This window comes from Harpia harpyja, chromosome W (genome assembly GCF_026419915.1).
Source record: "Harpia harpyja isolate bHarHar1 chromosome W, bHarHar1 primary haplotype, whole genome shotgun sequence".
Classification (NCBI taxonomy): Eukaryota; Metazoa; Chordata; class Aves; order Accipitriformes; family Accipitridae; genus Harpia; species Harpia harpyja.
Genome location: NC_068968.1, coordinates 15,957,506 through 15,971,720, shown reverse-complemented (window position 1 = coordinate 15,971,720; position 14,215 = coordinate 15,957,506).

Genomic DNA, 14,215 nt, shown 5'->3' with positions numbered 1-14,215 from the left:
GCATATTGCCTCTCATTTTCTGACATTTTATTATACAGCGGGGCCTCTTCAGCACGTGTCACTGCCTCTTCTGGCGACATTCCAAAATCTTTGCCTTCTGGCCAGTCTGTGATCACTTCTAAAATTCCTGGGCAACTGGCGTTTCCTATGCGAGCCCATTGTGTGATCAGTGCAATCCACTTACTCCACGTGGCATCAGTCGCGTGATGTGTAGAAGGGACCTTCCCTTTGAACATCCAGCCCAGCACTGGCAGTCGGGGTGCTAAGAGGAGCTGTGTTTCAGTACCAGCCACTTCTGAGGCGGCTCAAACTCCTTCATATGCTGCCAATATCTCTTTTTCAGTTGGAGCATAACGAGCCTCGGATCCTCGATATCCTCGACTCCAAAACCCCAGGGGTCGGCCTTGGATCTCCCCAGGTGCTTTCTGCCAGAGGCTCCAGGTAGGGCCATTCTCCCCAGCTGCAGTATAGAGCACATTTTTAACATCTTGTCCTGCCCGGACTGGTCCAAAGGCTACTGCATGAATTATTTCCCGTTTAATTTGTTCAAAGGCTTGTTGTTGCTCAGGGCCCCATTGAAAATCATTCTTCTTCCGGGTCACTTGATAGAGAGGGCTTACAAACAGACTGTAATTTGGAATATGCATTCTCCAAAACCCCACGACACCTAAGAAGGCCTGTGTTTCCTTTTTATTAGTCGGTGGAAACACAGCTGCTATTTTGTTGATCACGTCCATTGGGATCTGACGACGTCCATCTTGCCATTTTATTCCTAAAAACTGGATCTCCTGTGCAGGTCCCTTGACCTTACTTTCTTTTATGGCAAAACTGGCTTTCAGAAGGATTTGGATTATTTTCTTCCCTTTCGCAAAGACTTCTTCTGCCGTGTTGCCCCATACGATGATGTCATCAATGTATTGCAGGTGTTCCGGAGCTTCACCTTTTTCCAGTGCAATCTGGATTAGTCCATGGCAAATGGTGGGGCTGTGTTTCCACCCCTGGGGCAATCGATTCCAAGTGTACTGGACACCCCTCCAAGTAAAGGCAAATTGTGGACGACACTCTGCTGCCAGAGGGATTGAGAAAAACGCATTAGCAATGTCAATTGTAGCATACCACTTGGCTGCCTTTGACTACAGTTCGTATTGAAGTTCTAGCATATCTGGAACGGCCGCACTCAGCGGTGGCGTAACTTCATTCAGGCTGCGATAGTCAACTGTTAGTCTCCACTCCCCATTAGACTTTCGCACTGGCCATATGGGACTATTAAAGGGTGAGCGAGTCTTGCTGATCACTCCTTGGCTCTCCAGTTGGCGAATCAACTTGTGGATGGGAATCAGAGAGTCTCGGTTGGTGCGATATTGCCGCCGGTGCACCGTCGTGGTAGCAATTGGCACTTGTTGTTCTTCAACCCTCAGCAACCCCACAATCGAAGGGTCTTGAGAGAGACCAGGCAGGGTAGACAGCTGTTCAGTGCCCTCCGTCTCCAAGGCAGCTATACCAAAAGCCCATCGATACCCCTTTGGGTCCTTGAAATACCCTCTCCTGAGATAGTCTATGCCAAGGATGCACGGAGCCTCTGGGCCAGTCACAATGGGGTGTTTCTGCCATTCATTCCCAGTTAGGCTTACTTCAGCCTCCAATACGGTTAACTCTTGGGATCCCCCTGTCACACCAGAAATACGGATGGGTTCTGCCCCTTTATAACTTGATGGCATTAGGGTACATTGTGCACCAGTGTCTACTAGAGCCTTGTATTCCTGTGGGTCTAACGTGCCAGGCCATCGAATCCACACAGTCCAATAGACCCAGTTATCCCTTTTCCTCCACCTGGCTGGAGGCAGGGCCCCTCTAATTCTGGTCAGAGTATCCAGTACTCACTTCTCGTAAAATTGGCTCAGGAGTCCCTTCAAGAGGATCAGAAATAAGATCAGCCCTTCTACTCTGTTTGGAAACCGGAGCGGCATTTTTCCTGGTAGAATCCCCTTTTGTGGTGGTTTTTCCTCGCAGCTCACGTACCCGTGCATTTAGGACCGAGGTAGGTTTTCCATCCCATTTCCTCATGTCCTCTCCATGATCACATAGGTAAAACTACAGGACACCTCATGGTGTGTACCTTCTATATTCTCTCTTGGGCAGAGGAGCACTCACTCCTAATAGCTGAGACATTGGTCCTTACAGGTGGGGAATAGGACATCTCCTCTTTGAATTGCTGGAAATCCTCGGACAGCTCCTCCACAGCCGAAATGCAGGCTTGTAAGGAGGAAGAGAGATTTTCTTCGTACTGCAGGAGTTGGCGAGCCACTTCATCCACTGTCGGTGCCTCTTTGCCTTTCCAGGTCATTATTGCCAGTGAGTTGGCATAGGACGATGGTACGCTCCGTACAAACTTCTGCCACATGGGTCGTGTGCATGGGACTTCGTCTGGATCTCTGGGTAATTGTGCATTGTCCAGGTCATGATGAATTGTCTCTAGCACAGCTAATTCCCTCAGATATCGGATACCTTTTTCCATGGTGGTCCACTTGCTTGACTGACATATGACATCTTCCTTAAAGTGGTACTTTTCCTTCACACTTGACAGGAGTCACCTCCAGAGGCTGAGGGCTTGTGTCCCTTTTTTCCAATTGCCTTGTCAATGCCACCTTCCCTGGCAAGCGATCCCAGCTGCTTGGCTTCCCTACCTTCTAATTCCAAGCTATTAGCCCCATTGTCCCAGCATCAGAGGAGCCAGGTGATAATATGCTCACCTATATGGCAGCCAAAATCTTTTCGCATATCCCGCAGCTCACTCAAGGATAGGGACCGGGTTATTACCTCTGGTTCTGCCTCTTCCTCCTGTTCCCGTGATGACCCTGGTTCACCTTCATCCTTCGCTAAGCGAACTGATTTTTTTGTATATTTCTTTTTCTGTACAGGGGCAACTGATACTGGTGCAGGTCGGTCCGCTGGTTCAGTTGCAGTATCGCTCGCCGGGTTTTGGATAACCGCAGTGTCTGTCACCAAGGTTTGGGTAGCAGCAGTGCTCGTCGCCAGGGCTGGAGGGGCTGCAGTGCCTGTTGCTGAAGTTTGGGTAGCCACAGTTCTTGTCGCTGGGGTTGGAGGGGCCGCAGCGCCCGTTGCCGAGGTTTGAGTGACCGCAGTGCTCATCATTTTGTTGTTAGGTCCAGAGACCTTCTCTTCCCCTTGAGGGTACTGAGTGGTGTCGAACAGGGCTCGATAGGCATGGGCCAGGCCCCAGCACGTTGCAGTGATTTGTATCTGTCTGGAGCTGCCGGGGTGACAGCATACCTTTTCCAAATATTTTACTAGTTCTTCTGGATTCTGCACTTGTTCAGGGGTGAATTTCCAAAACATTGGAGGTGCCCACTTTTCTAGGTACTTGCCCATACTACCCCACACACCCTGCCACTCATAATTATCCAGCCTTGGGGCAGATCTCTGGGTGATTTTCTTAAATAGTTGTTTAACCTTAAACGAGAGCTGAACCACATTCAGAAGCATGCTAATTCCTAGCAGTAGGGCTAGGACCATGCTGGTCTCAACATCCCAAGAGTATTCAAATTTTTCAAAATTGTCAAACACCATTGTAACTGGACTGAAGGAGAGGGGAAGAAAGGTACCCCACCCATAGACTGGTTTTCCAAGGAGGAAAGGTAAATGGTGTAATTATTAATAGTTTCCCACAGATGGCTCCCGGAGTATAAAGGTGACAATGCTGAGTGCAAATACCGGATTAATCCCACAACCGACGACTTTATCATACCATAAACCAGTGTTATACAATACATCAAAGCGAAAACCTTAATCCACCTCCCACGGATGATAAGCAGGAGAAGAGGGACTACATACAGCAAGCGAGGTGATACATAACAGAACTTTAAAAACCAGAGCAACAACTCTAAGAACACATAAATCAACATAATGACCAGCGACTATGTATTGGCTTTGTGTGGCAAGGTTTTGGTAGCGGGGGGGGTTACAGGGGTGGCTTCTGTAAGAAGCTGCTGGAAGCTTCCCCTGTGTTCGAGAGAGAGCCAATACCAGCCGGCTCTAAGACGGACACGCCGCTGGCCAAGGCCGAGCCAATTAGCGATAGTGGTAACGCCTCTGTGATAACATTTTTAAGAAGGGAAAAAAAGTTGGGACGGACAGAAATGGCAGCCGGAGAGAGGAGTGAGAACATGTAAGAGAAACAACCCTGCAGACACCAAGGTCAGTGAAGAAGGAGGGGGAGGAGATGCTCCAGGCGCCAGAGCAGAGATTCCCCTGCAGCCCATGGTGAAGACTATGGTGAGGCAGGCTGTCCCCCTGCAGTCCATGGAGGTCCACAGTGGAGCAGATATCCACCTGCAGCCCGTGGAGGACCCCACGCCGGAGCAGGTGGGTTCCCGAAGGAGGCTGTGACCTCGTGGGAACCCCGCGCTGGAGCAGGCTCCTGGCAGGACCTGCGGATCTGTGGAGAGAGGAGCCCACAGAGCAGATTTTCTGGCAGGACTTGTGACCCTGTGGGGGACCCACGCTGGAGCAGTGTGCTCCTGAAGGACTGCACGCCGTGGAAAGGACCCATGCTGGAGCAGTTCGTGAAGAACTGCAGCCCGTGGGAAGGACCCACGTTGGAGAAGTTCGTGGAGGACTGTCTCCCGTGGGAGGGACCCCACGCTGGAGCAGGAGAAGAGTGTGATGAGTCCTCCCCCTGAGGAGGATGAAGCGGCAGAAAATAACGTGTGATGAACTGACCGTAAACCCCATCCCCGTCCCCCTGTGCCGCTGGGGGGGTTGGTAGAGAATCTGGGAGTGAAGTTGTGCCCAGGAAGAAGGGAGGGGTGGAGGGAAGGTGTTCTGATATTTGGTTTTATTTCTCATTACCCTACTCTGGTTGATTTGTAATAAATTGAGTTAATTTTCCCCAAGTTGAGTCTCTTTTGCCTGTCACAGTAATTGGTGAGTGATCTCTCCTGTCCTTATCGTGACCCACAAGCCCTTTGTTATATTTTCTCTCCCCTGTCCAGCTGAGGAGGGGGAGTGATAGAACGGCTCTGGTGGGCACCTGGCGTCCAGCTAGGGTCAACCCACCACAGACTATTAGACCAATATAATGAATGCTTATAACAAATTTGTTTTAACAAGCTCTGGTCAGGTTTGTCATTATCTCAACCCTTGGTGCCCCACGTTGGGCGCCAAAATGGACTGTCGTGGTTTAACCCCAGCCAGCAACTAAGCACCGCGCAGCCACTCGCTCACTCCCCCACCCACCCAGTGGGATGCGGGAGAAAATCGGGAAAAGAAGCAAAACCTGTGGGTTGAGATAGGAACGGTTTAATAGAACAGAAAAGAAGAAACTAATAATGATAATGATAACACTAATAAAATGACAACAGCAATAATGAAAGGATTGGAATGTACAAATGATGCGCAGTGCAATTGCTCACCACCCGCCGACCGACACCCAGCTAGTCCCTGAGCTGCGATTCCCCGCCTCCACTCCCCAGTTCCTAAACTAGATGGAACGTCACATGGTATGGAATACCCCGTTGGCCACTTTGGGTCAGGTGCCCTGGCTGTGTCCTGTGCCAACTTCTTGTGCCCCTCCAGCTTTCTCGCTGGCTGGGCATGAGAAGCTGAAAAATCCTTGACTTTAGTCTAAACACTACTTATCAACAACTGAAAAGATCAGTGTTATCAACATTCTTCGCTTTCTGAACTCAAAACATAGCACTGTACCAGCTACTAGGAAGACAATTAACTCTATCCCAGCTGAAACCAGGACACCATCTCAGAGACCAAGGGCTCGAGATAAACAGTTCACAATTCTTGAGATGAATGTCCAGTCCCTCACACCTAACAACCTGTGAGACAAACGGCTCGAGATAACAATTCAGTCTCTCACACAAGAGAGAGGTAGAGGAAGAGGCAGAAGAAATTCACCAAGTGGATTTAGGGGCCGAGGAGGTGGCCATGGAAATTTGAGGGGGAATCGGCGGGATACCCCTTTAGGACCTAATCAGTGTGTATATTGTAAGCAAAAGGCCATTGGAGAAAGGAATGTCCACGCCTTTCAAATAGGCAGGAAAGAGGGACAGGGGAAGTCGTTGGGGTCATGACCGAGATTGGGTTGGACTGAAGGGGACCGGTGGAATCTATCAAAGTTTCCCCAGCCGATCCTCTCGTACCAGTGAAGCTGGGGAATGAAACAATAGATTTTTTTTTTAATAGATAGTGGGGCAACACATTCCGTACTTACAGACTGTAAGGGACCATTAAGTAAAATCAAAACTAGTATAATTGGTGCCACCGGGAAAAGGACTCTAAAATCATTTTTGCAACCAATGGAGTGCACAATTGGAACTACTACAGTAACTCATTCCGTTCTCCATATGCCAGAGGTTCCCCTGCCACTGTTGGGGCAAGATTTATTATGTAAATTGAATGCGCAAATTACTTTCTCTGAAAATTCTGTATAGTTACATATCCCCCCAGAAAATGCTTGGAAGGCACAGATATGTTTACTGACTCAATGTGAGAATGATGAAGATGCAGATATTCCTGAAAAAAACATTGAATGCAGTAATACCATTGGTATGGGCATTGGGAAAATCAGGATGAGCAAAGAATAAAACTCCAATTAAAATTGAATTGAAACTTGGAGCTCAACCGGCAAGAAAAAAACAATACCCTATAAAATTGGAGGTGAGGAGAAAACTGGAACCACTTATTAACTCCTTCTTAGAAAATGGATTGTTACGAGAATGCCAATCAGAATTTAATACCCCCATCTCACCAGTAAGAAACCCTAATTCTCAAGAATATAGATTAGTGCAAGAGTTGCGAGAAACTAACGTTCGGACAGTCAATGTCCACCCTGTGGTACCAAACCCATATACATTGCTTGCTTCTATCCCTGAAAATAATGTGTATTTTACAGTTCTAGATTTGAAAGATGCTTGCTTTTGCATCCCAGTGGATAAACAGAGTCAACTCATTTTTGCTTTCGAATGGGAAAACCCGACTACCGGACAGAAAACCCAATTATGTTGGACTCTACTGCCACAGGGATTTAAGAATAGCCCCATGTTATTTGGTAACGTATTGGCAAAAGAACTGGAACAATGGCAAAGTGACAATGAACATATAACTTTGTTACAGTACAGCATGACTGCTTGACAACAATTGAACAAGTTTATTCTAGCAGACCGGATTTACAAGATACTCCTCTTTCAGATTTTGATTTAGAATTATATACAGATGGGAGTAGTTTTATGTCTGAAGGAAAGCAATGTGCTGGATATGCAATAATGACTAGAGACCGTATTCTGGAAGCTGAGCCTTTACCTCATAATACTTCAGCCCAGAAAGCTGAATTGATAGCTCTGATTCAAGTTTTAGAAATGAGTACTGGAAAGAAAGTTAATATATATACCCCGACTCAAAATATGCCTTTGGAGTTGTCCATGCTTGTGGCAGTACACTCCCCCCCCAGCCAGAAAAGAAACTTCTCCAGGCAGGGAGAAGAGGAAAAAAAAAACCTAAACCCTGGAGGCCGCAGGTTGAAATTTGAACTGGCCAATCGAGACGTGCCAGGTACACTGAGGTGACCCTCTTGGCCAATAGGGATTAAAATGACCACAGATCAGATTCGACAAGGGTATAAACAGGGTCCCGCCGGAGGACATGTTGGAATCAGTCCTCCTCGGAGCAGCGGGTCTGCAGTCGGGGACTCCCCCTTGGGTCGGGGCACCGCCCGAGGTAACCCCTCAAGGGAGAGAGCCCTCAGCTTTTAGGTGAGTGATATGCGCATTTTGAGTCATCACTTTTGAATCTCAAGGATTCTTCACTCGGCTGTGTAGTACTAATTCCCCTTACACCATTGAGCCTGTAGTTCACTACTGTTACCGGAGTTCTAACTAACTTTTCTACTGAAGAATAAATCTGAGCTTTAACACCTGTTGGATTTGAGTGTGCATGCATCTGTAACAATGCTCATGGGGCAATTTGGAAGGAAAGGGGCCATCTAAACTCACAAGGAACTCCTGTTAAATATGGCGCTGAAATTGTAAAATTGTTACAAGTTGTTTTAAAGCCAGAAAAAGTTGCAATAATTCATTGTAAAGCACACCAGAAGGGAAACAATGAAGTAATCAGAGGAAATTGGAGAGCAGATGCAGCTGCCAAAGAGGCAGCTTTAAAAAAACCAAAGATAGAAGGAGCTCTAATTCCAGACCGACGCCTAGATTTAACTCCTCCACAGTACACAGAAAAAGAAGATCAACTGGCTGAACAATTAGACTGTACCAAAATTGAACAAGGATGGTGGATGACACCTTTAAAATAACTCCTAATTCCTGAAAGGACAATGGGATCTGTATTGAAGAAATTACACCAGGAAACACATATGGGCTCTGATGCGTTGGTTCTTGCTGCAAAAAAAATATGTCATAGGACCAAAAATGCAAAGCCTTGCAGATAGAGTGGTAAAGAAACGTCCAGTATGTTGTGCGAATAATCCAAAAATTGAAAAGACAACACCAGGAGGAAATATAAAACAAGGAATAACGTCTGGAGAGTATTGGCAAATGGATTTCTCAGTGTTGCCTAGGTGTAATCAATATAAATATCGACAAGTTTTAGTAGATACCTTTTCTGGTTGGCCTGAAGCTTTCCCCTGTCGCACCGATAAAGCTAGAGAAGGGGTTAAGGTAATGCTAAAAGAAATTATTCCAAGATTTGGTATTCCAGAGGGAATACCTTCAGATAATGGATCTCATTTCATAGCAGAAGTAGGACAAGGAATATCTAAATTTTTTAAAGATAAAATGGGATCTCCATACTCCATGGAGACCTCAGTCCAGTGGTAAAGTAGAACCAATGAATCAGTGTCCTGGTTTCAGCTGGGATAGAGTTAATTGTCTTCCTAGTAGCTGGTACAGTGCTATGTTTTGAGTTCAGTATGCGAAGAATGTTGATAACACACTGATGTTCTCAGTTGTTGCTAAGTAATGTTTAGACTAAGTCAAGGATTTTTCAGCTTCTCATGCCCAGCCAGCAAGAAGGCTGGAGGGGCACAAGAAGTTGGCACAGGACACAGCCAGGGCACCTGACCCAAAGTGGCCAATGGGGTATTCCATACCATGTGACATCCCATCTAGTATAGGAACTGGGGGGAGTGGGGGTGGGGGGATTGCTGCTTGGGGACTAACTGGGCGTCGATCGGCGGGTGGTGAGCAATTGCACTGTGCATCATTTGTACATTCCAATCCTTTTATTATTGCTGTTGTCATTTTATTAGTGTTATCATTACCATTATTAGTTTCTTCTTTTCTGTTTTATTAAACCGTTCTTATCTCAACCCACAAGTTTTACTTTTTTTCCCAATTTTCTCCCCCATCCCACTGGGTGGGGGGGGAGTGAGTGTGTGGCTGCGTGGTGCTTAGTTGCTGGCTGGGGTTAAACCATGACAATCAGACTCTTAAAAGACAGATTTCAAAATTATGTCAGGAAGCTCACCTTAAATGGGTAGAGGCCCTACATCTAGCTTTATTAAGGATTAGGATAACTCCAAGAATTAGAGAAAAAGTGAGTCCCTTTGAAATACTATATGGAAAACCATATCCTGTTAACTTAATCACAACACAAGAGGATCGAATGCATATTAAAGGACAAGAGACAGTCAAAGGGTATTTAATCTCTCTTTTGCAGATTTTATCTTTTTTACATAGATATCTAAACCAGAGGACACTGTTACCATTTGTCACGACCCAGACTGGACAGACCAGGGAGTCGTGTTGAATTTGGAATTCCCTCAGGCTAAATTAAGGTGAAACACCACCAAACAATCAGTTAAACATTTTATTCATGGCAGATGCAAACTGAATTTGGGAGGCATAACAGTAGGTGGTGTGGTTTCTCACAACAGGAATTGGCATGAGACTACCTCAGTAATCCATGTAACCCGTGGTAACCATATACATCACTTCAGGGAAGACAATAAGGAGAGCCCTCCCGTTGAGTCACGAGGTTCAGAGCAGACCCCCTTGCTTTCTAGACTCCTTCTCAGAGAGGAGCCCAGGGGCGGCTGGATCCACTCCTAGTCCCAGACTTGGTCAACAGTTTATGTCTAAAGGGATGAGGTGTAGGGATTGTGGAAAAGGAAAGAGAAAGAGAGAACAAGACAGAAGGAGAAAAAGGGAAAGAGAAAGATTTCCTGTCCTGGGTCCAGCGTTGGTTCAGTCAGCCGAGAAATCCAGTTCCGGTGGGCTTGCACATGTGGGGCTTCCGTTTGTGTCCTTTTATCATCTTTGCCCCTCCTTTGGGCGGGCACTCAAACTCATTGGGCTAATTAGGTGTCATGATCAGTTTGTGAGCCTTTGGGCTTGGGGGTCGTTCGGGGAGTAGCTTCCCCTTCCCTGCAGACATGATCTTTCGCCATGCACGGTGAGCTGCCCTGCTCAGCATATCCAAAACAGCATTATCAGAACAGGGAGTTGTGCACCCTCCAGCACGCCCTCCCCCTCCTGTTGCTGATGTCCGGTGCTGATCAGCTTCTTTTCACCTGTGGCTCCTTGCTAGGCAGAGTTCATCGCTAAGCAGAACTTGCCCCACCACAATATTTGAGACATTAACTCTTTCAGTCTCTCACACCATTGGATACCCCTGTTCACCCCTTTCAGCCAGGAGACCTAGTCTACATATGGACTTGGAAGGACAAACCATTAAAGGAAAAGTGGAAAGGACCATACATTGCGTTATTAAGAACTTACACCGTGGTAAAAGTAGGAGGAGTGGATTCATTATACAAGAGTTAAGAAGGCACCACTCCCGGAGCAGAAACAGTGGACTTTGGAGTCTATGGGAGAGTTGAAATTAAAGATCTCAAAAAAGAATTAACGGTTCCTTTTATATTCAGACAATTGCTGCTATTTTTGAGTTATAAGTTTGCAAATTATATTTAGAAATTTGATTATAATAATAATTATAGCAGTGTGTTAGTTTCACCAATTGTTGAGAAAATTCATATTGGGTTTTGGAAGGGAAAATACAAACATGATAAAATTGAAGATAATATTAGTATTACTGATTTATCAATGTGTGAACATTTGCTATGGCAATTTGGTTTTGCAACTTGTCCAATCTTTTGGGAGAATCCACAATGTTAGTCAGATTACCACATGTTTGCCATTACCAAGATCTGCTGCTTCCTCTTTAGATTGGGGAATTTTGACTGCTGATTTAAATAATAGAATTTTTGACACCATGTTAGCTAATGGGACAGGAATATTATGGTTTAATTTCAAGAATGACACTCCAAAATCATCTAGCTTTAGATCTTTTGCTTTTACATGAACATGGTGTCTGTGGATATTTAAAACTAAAGGATGACAAATGTTGCATCCATATCCTGAATGTGACTGAGAATTTAGAAAAACAACTTGATGTTATTCAACAAGTAGCTAAATCGAGTTGTGACTTGAGAGAAGGAATGGAAACTGGGTGGCTTAATAAAATTTTACTTGGATTAGGATTCTCACTGACAGGATGGTTACAAAGCCTATTGCGAAACTTCATAATCATAATAATAAAAAAAAATCATCCTTAGCACGTTTGGATGTTTAAAAACCCTTATTACTAGACAACTCGATCATATGTATCGATGGTGCAAAATGGAGATGAGACTTGTCAAAAATTAGAATTTCAATAAGTCTCAAAGGGGGGAATTGTTATTGATAAAGATTAACTTAGTTCATTTTACCCTAACAATACTTTGGCATTGTAAACCAGGATATTGCTGTCTAAGAACAAAACCCCAAATTGAATGATAGTCTGCTTTGTTAAAGGTCTGTGAAAGACTGCTTAGTGTTGCCAAATTTAAGTGAAACTAGAGGAAAGGTAATTCCAGCAGGGGGGAGATCGTGACCACTGACTCAATGACCACCCACTCAAGAAACCCACCGACCCAAAAGGTTAAGGAAGTAAAGGTCTCAAAAAATCGTAGTGGGCATGCATAGTTATTTACATGATAGGTGAAGAATTTTAACCAATCATTTAATAGAACAACAATGAATATGTATTAGCTGACGAAATTTTGTGTATAAACAACTGTCAGTTTGTACCAATGGTGTGCTGGTTTGTGCCATGCACTTGTATCTGTGCATTTACATAATAAAAGAAAATACCTCGACTCTGTATAAATTGGGCAACACATACCAGGTAACGGACCCAAGTCTTTGGGACAACAATGGAACAGAAATTAGCAAGGTCACTACTGATTTTAGCATAAATCTCACATGATCTGTGGAAAGAGCTCTGCAGCTTTGTCCCAATTAATTCCAGAAGGTCCAAAAAAATCCATATTTGGCTGCAGAAGCCTTAGTTTTTAACATTTAAACTCCTTGAAGTTTTACCCCAATAAACTTGCAACTACAACTGTTTGTCAAATCATATTCTTCTCATTTTTCTTCACTGTCGAGATCACCTTGCACTTGAGAGCCATATACTAGGCTCTCCTTTAATCAGCTAAACGGACCAGACTCTTTCAGATGCTTAAGCACATCTAAAAAGGTATGGCATTTCCGCTCCCCTTTGATAGCTCAATTTGAGCACCTAAAACAAAGGAAAGAAGATTCAGCTCATTTCTAAGAATCGGGGACTTTTTAGCTTTTTAAATATTTGCCAGCTCAATAGTACCAGGTTTTTAAATCTTTGCAGTTAACACCTGACTTTGAGCAGAGCTTTACTGAGTCACACAAACAATTATCTAGAGCATTTTCACCAAAAAACAGCTTACTCTTGTGCAACCCTGAAATGGTTCTGCAGATGTAGCCCAAAGTCAAAAGTCGGACAGATGTTACACAACATTAGAAGTACATTTGACATTCACAGTTTTGCAATTGCTACTAGATAAGCAGTCAGAAATCAGGTTTAAACAAACTGTCAATTTCATTTTCAAACCAATTCATTCTTTTAACTTAAGCTTCACAAAATTACCAACTCATAAGTTATGAAGAGTTATAAACTATGTCTAATGTAAGTGTCCACATACAGGCTTGCACCATTTTTACTTAAATAGTCATTAGAGCTTGAGGAAGGATCTGTATAGACCAAGCAGATGCAGACTGATTAAAATGAGTCTGCAGCCATTAAAACTTTTTATAAATCTATATTCATTCTGTATCCTTATATAAGGGAAATATGATTATTTAGTCAGAGAGACACTATACATCTTCAGAGCCTGTTTGGTCACTTGTCTTCCTACATTATCATCTGAAGCAGAGTCATCGTCAAGGATACAAGTTTCCCATAGGTGCCACGATTTGACACATCTTCTTGTATGTACTTGTATACTGTGCTTGCCTCGCAAAGCAGCAGTTCACCTGTATAAAAGAAACATTAATTTGCAACATAACTGTTACCTTAAACTCAGCATTAACTTCCCAACAGCTTCTCATAACTGTATGCCTGAAGATATTTCATCACCTTCCAGGTTATTAATATTACTCAAGATGGACTGAACACTGTTCAACTGCATGCATTTAAAAGTTCTGTAGCCAGAAGTATCTATATCATGGCATACTCTAACCAGTAGGAGAACAACATGTGGAGTTGCAAAGAGCAATCATACGAGTGTGTACTTGGGGGGGGGGGGGGGGGGGGGGGGGCACCCAAAGCCCACTGAAGAGTAGTTGTATTGGGTTTGCATGGCAAGGTTTTGGTAGCAGGGGGGCTACAGAGGTGGCTTCTGTGAGAAGGTGCTGGAAGCTTCCCCTATGTCCGATACAGCCAATGCCAAGGCCAAGCCAATCAGCGACAGTGGTAGTGCCTCTGTGATAACATATTTAAGAAGGGGAAAAAAGTTGCTGCGCAACAAGAAACTGCAGCCAGAGAGAGGAGTGAGAACATGTGAGAGAAACACCAAGGTCAGTGAAGAAGGAGGTGCTCCAGGCACCGGAGCAGAGATTCCCCTGCAGCCTGTGGTGAAGACCATGGTGAGGCAGGCTGTCCCCCTGCAGCCCATGGAGGTCCATGGGGGAGAAGATATCCACCTGCAGCCTGTGGAGGACCCCACGCCGGAGCAGGTGGATGTGACCTGAAGGAGGCTGTGACCCCGTGGGAAGCCCGCGCTGGAGCAGGCTCCTGGCAGGACCCGTGGAGAGAGGAGCCCACGCTGGAGCAGGTTTTCTGGCAGGACTTGTGACCCCGTGGGGGACCCACGCTGGAGCAG